Consider the following 11125-nt stretch of genomic DNA (forward strand, 5'->3'; position numbering starts at 1 on the left):
AAAAAAAAAAAAAAAAGGGATGTCAGACTAGCCTCTGATACTTGCTCTTGGATGAACAGTAAATAAAGCAAATGGAAGAAAGAAGTAAAAGATCTCAGTAGAAGTTTTCAAAGGGTGGCCGGAGAAGACAGAGTAAGATCTTACCATGAAATGAGCTAAGACATAACAACAACCATATTGGTAATATTTAGTATGTTCTAAAAGAAATAATACAGGCTAAATGCATAAGTTAAAGTCTGCTGATACAAGTGTAAGTCCATTTTTTTTAAAATGGAATATCTGGTCTAGTTTTCCTCTCTATATTTGAGTATGTCATTTAAGATATCCTGAAATCTAAATTTTATGTTGTTATGTATGTACCTGGGAGCTTGGGTAGCATCGTGCATAAGGCACTTGACTGCTAACCAGAAGACTGATAGTTCAAACCCATCAGCCACTCCTCAGAAGGAAGGTTGGGAAATCTACTTCTGTAGTGATATTGCATCAGAAACCCAAGGAACTGTTGCTATGAGTCAGGTCCAACTTGACGGCACATAACAACAACATCAACAATATGTATGTACGTATATAGTAACATTATTACTGTTAGAACATGTTCGGCATTTCTCAAGCTGAAAGAACTGAGGGAAAATTTTAAGTCTTGAGTTGCAATATTGAAAGATTCTATGGGCAAAATATTAAACGATACAGGAAGCATCAAAAGAAGATGGAAGGAATACAGAATCATTTTATGAAAAAGTACTGGTAGATCTTCATCCATTTCAGGAAGGAGCATATGATCAAGAATCAATGGTATTGAAGGAAGATGTCAAAGCTGCACTGAAGGAATTGGCAAAAATAAAGGCTGAAGGGGTTGGTAGAATATCTATTGAGATGTTCCAACAAACATATGTCTCACTGGAGGCACTCACTCTGTTATGCCAAGAGATTTGGAAGACAGCAATCTGGCCAACTGACTGGAAGAGATGTATATTTTTACCCATTCCAAAGAAAGGTGATACCACAAATGTGGAAATTATCAAACAATATCATTAATATCACATGAAAATAAAATATTACTGAAGATAAATCAGAAATGGTTGCAGGTGTATATTGGCAGAGAGCTTCCAGAAATGCAAGCTGGATTCAGAAGAGGACGTGGAAAGAGGGATACCATTGCTGATATCATATAGATCTCTGCTGAAAGCTAAGAATTCCAGAAATATGTTTACTTGTGTTTTATTGACTATGCAAAAGTGTTCAACTGTGTGGTACATAACAAATTTTGGATAATATGGAGAAGAATGGGAATTCTAGAATACATGATTGTACTCATGAGGAACCTGTACATAAATCAGGAGATTGTCATTCAGACAGAACAAGGGATACTACTGCATGGTTCAATTTCAAGTAGGGAGTGTGTCAAGGTTGGTTGTATCCTTTCACCATACTTATTCACCTTCTATGCTGAGCAAATTATCCAAGAAGCTGGATGATATGAAGAAGAACATGGCATCAGGATTGGGGAAAGATGCATGAATAACCTGCCATACACAGATGACATGACTTTGCTTGTGGAAAATGAGGAAGACTTGAAGCAGTTACTGATGAAGATTAAAAATTACAGTCTGCAGTATGGATTACACCTCAAAATAAAGAAAACAAAGATCCTCACAACTGGTCTAATAAACTGTTTCATGGAGGATGGAGAAAAGATGGAAGTTGTGAAGGATTTCACATTACTTTGCTCTACAATCAACACCAATGGAAGCACCAGTCAAGACATCAGATGATGTATTGCATTGGCAAATCTGCAAAGGACCTCCTTCGAGTGATGAGGAGCAGGGATGTCTCCTTGAAGACTACGTTTTACCTGACCCAAGCCATGGTATTTTCAATCACCTCTTATGCATGTGAGAGCTGGACAATGAATAAAGAAGACCAATGAAGAGTTGATGCTTTTGAGTTGTGGTGTTTGAGAAGAATGCTAAGAGTACCATGGAATGCTGAAAGGACTAATAAATCTTCCCTGGAGGAAGTGCAACCATAATCTTTCTTGTAAACGAGAATAGCCAGATTTCATCTCACCCACTTTGGTCATGTTGCCAGAAAGAACCATTCCCTGGAGAAAGAGATCATGCTTGGTAAAATGGAGAGTCAAAGAAGGGGAAGGCCCTCAACAAAATGGATAGACACAGTGGCTGCAACAATGGTCTCAGGTATAGCAAAGATAATGAGGCTGGCACAGGACAGAGCAGTGTTTTGATCTGCTGTGCATAGAGTCGCTATGAGTCAGAGACAACTCACTGGCACCTAAAAACAACAACATAGGAGAATACTCCAGAGAAGGGAATTCATTTTTAACTATTATTTTTGCATGTGTTTAATCAAATGACTTTATATTCAAACAAAGTTTTTTTTGAAATAATTAACCAAAAAAAGAAAAAACAACACTGTCCTTGAGTTGATTTCAACTCATAGAGAATATTTGAAATAATATATAGCAATAAAACAAATAAACAAACAAAAAATTAGATATGCTCTGTTTGAAATGGAGGTTTGGGCCCAGAGCTACACCTGATAAAAGCACAAAACACTTCATTCCTTTCCAAAGCTACATCTGATAAAAGCAAACAAGGAGAAAGACTATTAAAATAGATGATTATTTTACACATTTATAGACGTAAATTTCAATTAGATTTCTAGTGACTAGCCTGATCTTTTGTTTTTGTTTTTGTTTCTTTGTTTGTTTCAGGTTTATTTCCCATGTGTAAAGCAAATGGTTTGGAGAACACATCTCTAAATGTTTCAAGAATGACAGGATTTGGATTAGAGATTTTAAAAGTATTATCAACAATAATTTCAGTCTAAAAATTAATTTTGTTTTCTCCTCATTAAAAAAATCTCATTAAGTATCTCTAGTTCTTTGGTGAATATGTTACTTTTCTAAAGAAAATAAAGTTACATTTTTCTGTATATGTAGTAATCATGAGAAATTTTTGTTATATATCTTACCATAGGAAAATAAAGTATTGAAATTAAATTCAGTCTTTAACTGATGTACAGATGTGTAAAATCTTGTTTAAAATATAAAGATAATATATTGACAAATACTTCAAATTCTCAGAGTGATTTTCAAAGTAATGATTATTTGATTCTTTCTAGAAAGCTGGCATTCAACTAATATTTCTAAAACTAATTCAAGAGCCATTTATATCTACTCCACAATTAATTCTTCTAAAAAATTTTCTCAAAGTTTAATAATTCTAAATTGTGTGTTTATATGATATTACATTTTCTGCATAATAAAAAAGAATATTAATTTTGTAATTTTAGAAGAAGTTTCAGCTTTATAATTTAGGAAATTAGGTTTGAGGCCAAAAATTCATTGCCAAATTGATGTCATATTAATTGCAATGTATAAATATATGTTGAAAATACTTTTAAAAATATATTGTTAAATATGTCTTATGTCTTTATACACATATACACCATTGACTGAAGAGTGTTACAGCACATGATCTTAAAAATAAAGCAACACAATTACATGTCAGAATTATGTATATCTAATAGCTTATGCAGTGAATTTATATGTAATATATATATATATAATATTAATAAAAATATGGTATATGAACTGTCAGAAAATAGAACTGATAACATCAAATCAGCCACAGTTACTCCTTCTGAATGCATCTGACATCAATGACATTATCCTAAATTTATTCTTTATATCTTTGTTTTTATTGTATGCTTTACTTTTTATGCATGAATGTTCAAGAAAAGCATATTGTGCTATTTAATAAGTTTTCAAGCTTTATAAATGTCAACATAGTGATTATATTCTTCTGTTTTCATTGAAAATAATATTTGGAAGATTCATCAATAATAATCATTTTAATTGAAGGTAATTTTATCTCACTACTATAAAGTATTCCAATGTATAAATATTACCCAATGTATTTAGCTGTTCTCCTGTGGATTTATATTTAAAATTTTGCAGATTTCTTGCTTACAATAAGTGCTCCCATGAGTAATCTTGTGTTTGTTCTGTTATGTGTATATTCAATAGTTTATGTAGTATAAATCTCTATATTTGGACTAACTGAATACAGGGTCAAATTAGATTATAAAAGTATATTGCTAAATTAACTAATGTATGCTACAGTTTCTAGTTGTATAAAATAGGTATAATTGAAATTCCAGCTTCACAGCTTTTTATGAGAATTAAAAGCCTCAAATTATTGGATGTCATAAATAAGTACTCAATGAACTTTGTTGTTGTTGTTAGGTGCCGTTGAATCAGCTACAACTCATAGCATCCCTATGTACATCAGAAAGATGCATTGTCTGGTTTTGAATAATCCTCAAAATACTTATTATACTTGAGCCCCTGGTTTGCAGCCATTGTATCAATCCCTCTCATTGAAGGTCTTCCCATTTTCACTGAACCTGAACTTTCCAGAGCATAATATCCTTCTCCAGGGAATGGTTCCTTCTGAGAACATGACCAAAGTAAGTTAGACAAAATCTGGCATTCTCACTATCAAGGAGAATTCTTGTTGCATATATTCCATGACAGATTTGTTTCTTCTTTTGGCATTCCATGGTATTTTCACCAACACCATAATTTGAAGACATCAGCACTTCTGGTCTTCCTTATTCATCATCCAGTTTTCACATGATGAGGTGACCACTCATTTGTCAGTTTGTCATGTCAGGTTGTGGCTTTCATGTTGCTATAATGCTGGAGGTTATGCCACTGGTATTTCAAATACTAGCAAGGTTACTCATGGTACACAGGTCTCATTGGAGCTTCCATACTAAGGCAGACTCAGAAGTATGGTATCATCTACTTCTGAATAAAATGGCCAAGGAAAACATTATGAATATATCAATGAAACACTGTCTGTTATATTACCAGAAACTTTATGAATAACCTTGAAACATTGTCTGATAGGGCTGGAAGATTCCCCTAAGGTTGGAAGGCAATCAAAATACGACTAAGAAAGAGCTTCCTCCTCAAAGTAGAGTTGCCTCTGTGACATGGATGGAGTAACCTTTTGAGATCTCTATTTGTTGATGGGGCATCACTGAAAATGGGAAGAAACAACTGCAAACATCCATTAATAATGGGAATGCGGAATGTACAAAGCAGTCAAGAATCTTGCAAAATTGGAAGTTATCAAAAAATGAAATGCATAAAGATTGATATCCTAGGGATTAGTAAGATGAAATGCTGAAATGGACTGGTTTTGGCCATTATGAATCAGACAATTATATGATCTACTGTGCTGGGCATGACCAATTGAAGAGGAATGATGTTCCATTCATCATCACAAAGAATGTTTCAGGATCTACTCTCAAGTACAATGCTATCAGTGTTAGGATAATATCCATATGCCTACAAGAAAGACCAATAAATACTACTATTATTCACTATTACACACCAACCCCTAAAGCCAAAGATGAAGAAATTGAAGATTTTTACCAACTCCTGCAGTCTGAAATTGACCCAAAATACAATCATGGTGTGTTAATTATTGCTGCCGATGGGAATGTGAAACAAAGAAGAATCATCACTAGTTGGAAAATATGGTCTTGGTGATAGAAATGATGCTGGAGATCGCTTGATAGACCTTTGTAAGACCAATAACTTATTCATTACAAATACCTTTTTTCAACAACACAAATGGTGGTTATACATGTGGACCTAGCCACATGGGATTCGCAGGAGTCACATCAACTATATCTGTGGAAAGAGATGATGGGGAAGCTCAATAACTTCAGTCAAAACAAGGTCAGGAGCTTGATGGAACAGACTATCAATTGCTCATATACAAGTTGAAGTTGAACCTGAAGAAAATTAAATAATTCCATGAGATCCAAAATATGACCTTGATTATATCCCATCTGAATTAAGAGACTATCTGAAGAATAGATTTGACACGTGGGAAACCAATGACCAAAAAACAGATGAGTTGAGGGATGACATCAAGAACATCATACATGGAAGAGGAAGACATAGAGTTGCATAGAAAATATAGAGAACAAAGATGACCTCTTTTCCATGTAGAGTACTTCATTGTAAGTGATGGCAATCGTTCACCTACAGGTGCGTAAACGGGTGGACAGGCAGAATGATCAGCTATATCTAGCCAGGAGAGAGTGTGTCTATGACCGTGTGTAGGATTAGTGGACAGTGCTTGTACATGAGTATTTGTGTGTGCTATCAGAATTTCCAGGTGTATAGTAGAGCTAACAAGTGGAAAGGTTGTGGTGGCTTCTTGGCCACAGCCAGCTACCCAGAGGAATAGAGTAGTTGGATCTCTAGGCTTGAGAACATGGCTCCAGGGGACATCAAGCTCAAGTGGCATAATATACAACACAAAACCATTGTTCTATATTCTACTTTGGCAAGTAGCATCTAGGATCACCAAAGCTTGCAAGCAGCCATCTTTATGCAGAAATTGGTTTCTCTTTGTCCAGAGCAAAGAAGAATGAAGACAACCAAAGATTCATGGGAAAAAAAAAAGTAGTCCAAGAGATTGGTAGACCATGATTCTCATCCTATATGACCATGAGACCAGAAGTAGATAGTGCCTGGCTACCAATGTCAACCACTTGGAGGGGGATTGGTGAAGGAGATGCTGGATAGAGTGAAAGAACAATGTGGAACAAAACTTAAAATCATTAAAAAAAAAAAAAAAAAGATTTGCCAGTCTGATGAGATCCCCTGAGACAATGATCACTAACCACCCTCTAGGTCCAGAATTGATTCACTTCTGCGGCTTCTAGACAAATAGACGGGTATACGGGGTGAACATTTACATCAGATAGATACATTACTTGCAGTAATCAATCATGGGAAAACAGAAGGTCAGTGTTTGCACAGGGAGACAGTTCAGGTGGCAGGAATGCATAAGAGGGAAGGACAGTGGGAAGAGGTAACTTTGGGAGGAAATGGGACAAGCACTATTACATTGTAGGGAACTGCAGTGAATGTCAGGGCCAAAATGTGTATAAACTGTTGTACGAAAAAGGAATTTGCTCTGTAAACTTTCACCTAAATCACAATAAATATATAAAAAAGTACATTATACATGGAGAAAGCAAAATACCATTATAAAGACAGGAAAGGAAGAAAAGAACAAAATGCATGTCAAAAGAGACTGAAATTTGTTCTGGAACAGAAAGTAGCTAAAGCAAATGGAAGAAATGTCAAGATAAAAGGGTTGAACAGAAGTTTAAAAAGAGTAGCTCAGGAAAACAAAGTCAATTGTTATACTGAAATGTGCAAAGATCTGGAGTTAAAAAATCAAAAGGAAAGAACACACTCAGCATTTCTCAAGCTGAGAGAACTAAAGAAAAAATTCAAGCTTTGAGTTGCACTAATGAAATTTTCTATGAGTAATATATTGAATGATGCAGGAACCACTAAAAGAAGATGGAGGGACTACATAGAATCATTGTACCAAAAAAGTATTGGTTGATGTTCAACTACTTCAGGGGGTGGCATATGATTTATAACCAATGGTATTGAAGGAAGATGTTGAAGCTGTACTGAAGGAATTAGAGAAAAACAAGGTTCTGGGAATTCTTGGAATACCAATTTAGATGTTTCAACAAACAAATGCCACTCTGGAGATACTCATTTATGCCAAGTAATTTAGAAGACAACTACCCAGCCAGTTGACTGGAAGATATCTGTATTTGTGCCCATAAAAAGAAAGATGATCCAACAGAACATGGAAATTATCAAACAATATCATTAATATAACATACAAGTAATGTTTTTCTGAAGAATATTCAAAAAATGTTATAGCTGTATATTGACAAGGAACTACCAAAAATCTAAGCTGGATTCAGAAGAGGATATGGAATTGAAGATGTCATTAATGATGCTAGTTTTATCTTGGCTGAAAGCAAAGACTACCAGAAAGATGTTTACTTGCATTTTATTGACTATGCAAAGGCATTCTCCTATGTGGATCATAATAAATTATTGATAACTTTGAAAAGAATGGGAATTCCAGAACACCTAGTTGTGTGCCTGAGAAACCTGTATATTGACCAGGGGGTTATTGTTCAGACAGAACAAGGGGATAGTGCATGATTCATAATCAGGAAGGGTTTGTGTCAAGTTTTATCCTTTCCCCATGCATAGTAAATCTGTATGCTGAGCAAATAATTTGAGAAGAAGGATTATATGCAGTAGAATACAGCCTCAGAATTTGAGGAAGAGTCATTAACAATCTGTGATATATGCAGATGACATAACCTTGCTTGCTGAAAATGAAGATGATTTGAGGCACTTAAGATAAAGACCAAAATCTACAGTCTGCAGAATGGATTAGATCTCAACGTAAAGAAAATGAAAGAGAAAAGTTTGAAGTTGTCAAATATTTCATTTTATATTGATCCACAATAAACCCCAATGGAAGCAGCAGTCAAGAATTCAGATGTTGTATTGCACTGGGAAAATCTGCTGCAAAAGACCCTTAAAAGTGTTGAAGAGTAAAGATGTTGCTTTGAGGACTAAAGTGCTCCTAACTCAAGCCATGGTATTTCCAGTTGCCTCATATGCAATGATCTTTAGCTATAAAAATTCTACTAATAATAATAACTCACTGCCATCAAGTCAATTCGACTCATAGCGAATCACCTTGGGTTTCCAAGACTCAGAAAGAAGATTGCTCAATCTTCCTTCTAAGGAGTGTCTGGTGGCTTTGAACCACCAACCTTCTGGTTAGCAGTCGAATGTCTTAGGCACTATACCACCAGAGTGCCCAATTCTACTGCCAGCAGTACAATAATGTATAAAATTATATAATGTAAAATAGCATATTCTTATTATTATGTAGTTATTATACATAAATAATACAATTATTTTAACTATTAATATATAATATAATAATGAGCCCTGGTACTACAACAGTTAAGCATTTGTAATCCAAATGCTGGTAGTTTAATCTCACATAGCATTTCTGCAGGAAAAAGACCTGCAATACGCTCCCATAAATTATTCAACCTAGAAAAAATTACAAAGAATTCTATGAGACTTGGGGTCCATATGAGCCAAAGATTGGCAAAACAGCACCTAACAATCACAAAAATATAATATAAAATAACAATGTATTGCCATCATTTCACCTGGACCCATGATTCTAAATGGTGTGTTGAAAAATGCATTTTTTTCCCTCAAATTAATAAGCAGAATAGTCTTCTTAAACTCTTTGTCTCTTATGAGCAGTCCATTGTGACACAGAATTTACCGATGTAGAAATGTGGAAAATCCCAGACCAGCTCTTGAAACATATGCTGATAAGAAAGAATATCACTTCTGCCGGCATTATCAGTATAAACCAATCAAAGCAAACCCACTGCCTTCTAGTCAAATCCGAGTCAGAGCAACACTATCCGACAGAGCAAAACTGTCTCAGGGGTTCGCGAGGCTGTAAAACTGTACGGAAGCCAACTGCCCCATCTTTCTCCCATGGAACAGCAAGAAGGTTTAAACTGCTGACCTTTTGCTCAGCAAGTTAATGGCATAACCACTGTATCACCAGATCCCCTTCATTATCAGTAGATATCTAGTAATCAATGAGTCATATTTGTTTGTAGAAGTAGTATTTTAAGATTTCCTGTTATTTACATATTGTAAACATGCATATCTATGTGTTAAAGTGCTGTATGGGATGTTGTAGCAAAATTTTGGGGAAACTGAAAATAGAAGAGCCATAGATAAAATGAAAAATATAAAAAAGAATCATAGACCTTTATTATATCATATGACTGCATTCCTCATTGATTTTTCTCTTTATCAAGGACTAAATCATTTGTATCTACTCTTTGTATATTTTAGAAAAGGATTTAGTCCTAATGCATAATGAATGCACTTATCTTTACTTACGGATTCAAATTAAACAGTGGAATAGTAGCTTATGTTACAAATGAGTTAGCATAAAAATAAATTGTAATTCATGAGTTCATGAATAGTGATAATAAGAGTAACACTGACAGTAATTACTCTGATAATGGCAAATAAAGAAGCTAAAGTTATATTCCTGTGGAGGAAATGGACTTCTTGGTAGCTGCCATTGAATCAGTTCTGAATCACAGCAACATATACACACTACACCAGATACACACATACAGAAACAAATTGAAACACTGCCAGGGCTGCACCATCTTCACAATCATTGCCACCATTGTATCCACTGTGTCAACTCATCTTGTTGAGGGTCTTATGACACTGTGGTTCATCAAGCATGATGTCTTTCTCCAAGGCCTGGTCCCTCCTGATAATCTATCCTAAGTACGTAAGATGAACTCCCTCATCCTTGCTTCTAAGGAGGATGCTGGCTATACTTCTTCTAAGATAGATTGCTTCCTTCTTCTGGCAGTCCATGATGTATTCAATATTCTTTGCCAAATCACAATTCAAAGGCATCAAATTTTCCTCAGTCTTCCTTATTCATTGTCCAGTTTTTCATGTAGATGAGGTGATTGTAAATACCATGGCTTTTGTCAGGAGCACATTAGTCCTCAATTGACATCTTTGCCTTCTAACACTTTGAATAGATTTTTTTTGCAGTAAATTTCCTCAGTACAATAGGTCATTTGATTTCTTGACTGCTGCATCCATGAATATTGTGGATCCAAGTAAAATAAAATCCTTGATAACACCAATCATTTTTCCATTTAACATTATGTTGCTTATTGCTCCAGTTGTGAGAATTTTTATTACTTTTATGTGGAGGTGTGATCCATGCTGAAGGCTATAGCTTTTGACCTTCCTAAGTAAGTCCTTCAAATCCTCTTCATTTTCAGGAAGAAAGCTTGTATCATCCAAACAACACAGGTGGTCAATGAGCATTCCTCCACATTGGTGCTGTATTTTCTTCATATTGTCCAGCTTCTCAGATTATCTACTCAGCATCCAGATTGAATAAGTATGACAGGTACAATCCTGATGCACACTTTCCTGATTTAAAATCATGCCATATCCCCTTGTTCTGTTGTAAGGAGTGTCCCTTGGTCTATGTATATATTCTGCCATAACACAATTAAGTGTTTTGGAATTCCTCATTATATTATTCATAATTTTTTTATAACTCAAACAGTCAAATTACCTTAGTCAATA

This window comes from Orycteropus afer, unplaced genomic scaffold, assembly GCF_000298275.1.
Source record: "Orycteropus afer afer isolate SDZICR_OR568_19922 unplaced genomic scaffold, OryAfe1.0 scaffold00503, whole genome shotgun sequence".
In the NCBI taxonomy this organism is placed as follows: domain Eukaryota; kingdom Metazoa; phylum Chordata; class Mammalia; order Tubulidentata; family Orycteropodidae; genus Orycteropus; species Orycteropus afer.